The sequence below is a fragment of the Pseudochaenichthys georgianus genome, unplaced genomic scaffold, assembly GCF_902827115.2.
Source record: "Pseudochaenichthys georgianus unplaced genomic scaffold, fPseGeo1.2 scaffold_467_arrow_ctg1, whole genome shotgun sequence".
Taxonomy (NCBI): domain Eukaryota; kingdom Metazoa; phylum Chordata; class Actinopteri; order Perciformes; family Channichthyidae; genus Pseudochaenichthys; species Pseudochaenichthys georgianus.
The window spans coordinates 15,372-17,500 of record NW_027263031.1 but is presented as its reverse complement, the minus strand read 5'-3'; the positions used below and the strand labels follow the sequence as shown (position 1 = coordinate 17,500).

The window sequence follows — 2,129 nt, the reverse complement described above, 5'->3', positions numbered from 1 at the left end:
ATGAACAGTGTGTATGAATACACTAGATATCAGCCTGAGAGCAGTATGAACAGTGTGTATGAATACACTAGATATCAGCCTGAGAGCAGTATGAACAGTGTGTATGAATACACTAGATATCAGCCTGAGAGCAGTATGAACAGTGTGTATGAATACACTAGATATCAGCCTGAGAGCAGTATGAACAGTGTGTATTAATACACTAGATATCAGCCTGAGAGCAGTATGAACAGTGTGTATGAATACACTAGATATCAGCCTGAGAGCAGTATGAACAGTGTGTATTAATACACTAGATATCAGCCTGAGAGCAGTATGAACAGTGTGTATTAATACACTAGATATCAGCCTGTGAGCAGTATGAACAGTGTGTATTAATACTCTAGATATCAGCCTGTGAGCAGTATGAACAGTGTGTATTAATACACTAGATATCAGCCTGAGAGCAGTATGAACAGTGTGTATTAATACACTAGATATCAGCCTGTGAGCAGTATGAACAGTGTGTATTAATACACTAGATATCAGCCTGTGAGCAGTATGAACAGTGTGTATTAATACTCTAGATATCAGCCTGTGAGCAGTATGAACAGTGTGTATTAATACACTAGATATCAGCCTGTGAGCAGTATGAACAGTGTGTATTAATACTCTAGATATCAGCCTGTGAGCAGTATGAACAGTGTGTATTAATACACTAGATATCAGCCTGAGAGCAGTATGAACAGTGTGTATGAATATGCTAAGATATATAAAGTATGAAAACGGTAAGCAGTATAGTATAAAATATATAGATATTCATTTCATGATGATAAACATTGTGGAACAATGATGAAAAATGGGAATGGATGTGGCGACTCGTAAAACTGACACAAAACAACAACAAACTTTTGCCAGCCAATGGGAGAGCTTCATCAGCAGCACGTGGTAAAACCCACCAATGAGCGCTCAGCTCGAGATACCAGCGAGCCGTTTCCCATCAAGCATTTCGCTTCCGCAGCTCGTGGAGAGCAAGTGCGCCAACTCGCCTCGCCCAGAGCCATTTAATAGAAGAGTTACGACATCTCCGTTCACTCCAATGGACCACTTTTTTACAGCAATGGCGGATCGTGGAGCCTCTCAATCGTTCCCCGGAAGTTAGCGCCAAGGCTGGCAGAGCTGTGGAGTTGCAGCATAATAGACCGTCCGTGACGGACTTTTAAAGGTAAGAAGAAGTTTAAAGATGTATATTGCGGATATTATCAGTACATCTGATTCAAATGAACATGTGTATTAAAGGATGTCAGTGGATTATCCCTAAATTAGTAGATTTAGGGAACGTTTACAGATAACAGATTAAGCTAGCATACCGAAGCAAGTTAGCAACACACGTTGAACAGCCTTTTAATTGTAAATTCCGTTCTCTCTATGTCATTTCGTCCAACATGTTGAATTAGAGAAGAGGGGCTTCTAAACGGGATTGTATGCGGGGGTGGAGGGAGTTAAATATTAGATAAATATAACTTTGGTGCGTGTGAGAGTGAGTGTTTTTAGCAGAGCCATATTGTGTCCTTGTGATTCTGTTGATTATTACCTGTCTGTATAATGTTGCAGCCCAGCTGATTCTGGATCGATGGCAAAGGGAGAGGGACTTAAGTGAGAGTGAAAACACAAGGTACGTTTAATACTACTGTTTTATATAAGTAAACACGTTATCTCCCCAAGGCAATAGGTGTGCTATATAGGTGTGTATAACCCTTTCTCCTGTCTGTTGCTCCCTCTCTCAGCACAAGAACCAGAGGGGGGTTCAATGGAGCCTGAATACCTGCACTGAGACCCTCACCCTGCACCCTGAGTCTCAACTCTGTGTTTTTCAAGCCTTTCCCTGTTTTTTTGTATTAAACAAAACATTAAGCTTTCCCAATGGTGTGGTTTTCGTTTTGTGAAAAAGTGCAAATGCAGTGTTTGTATATAAATCACATATTTTGTTGCTGTTGGTCGTGAAATTGCTCCTGCTGACTTGAGCCAGCCATTTTTTCCTCCGCTCTGTGTCAGTGGGGAAGCCGTACATTCGTACTCCTTTCTCTGAGAGATTTGAGCATCCCCAGGCAGCACATCAAACCATGGTGGCGACTAGGAGGCAGCACAGC

The 2,129-nt window shown here is 41.5% G+C and overlaps 1 long non-coding RNA gene across 1 annotated transcript; it reads left to right on the top strand.

The window, feature by feature from the left end:
* The first annotated feature begins 974 nt into the window (after positions 1 to 974).
* Positions 975 to 1,898, top strand: LOC139433460 (uncharacterized). Its single transcript, XR_011642916.1, has 3 exons — positions 975 to 1,204; positions 1,594 to 1,654; positions 1,767 to 1,898. It is a non-coding gene; the product is annotated as an uncharacterized lncRNA (long non-coding RNA).
* The last annotated feature ends 231 nt before the right edge of the window (positions 1,899 to 2,129 follow it).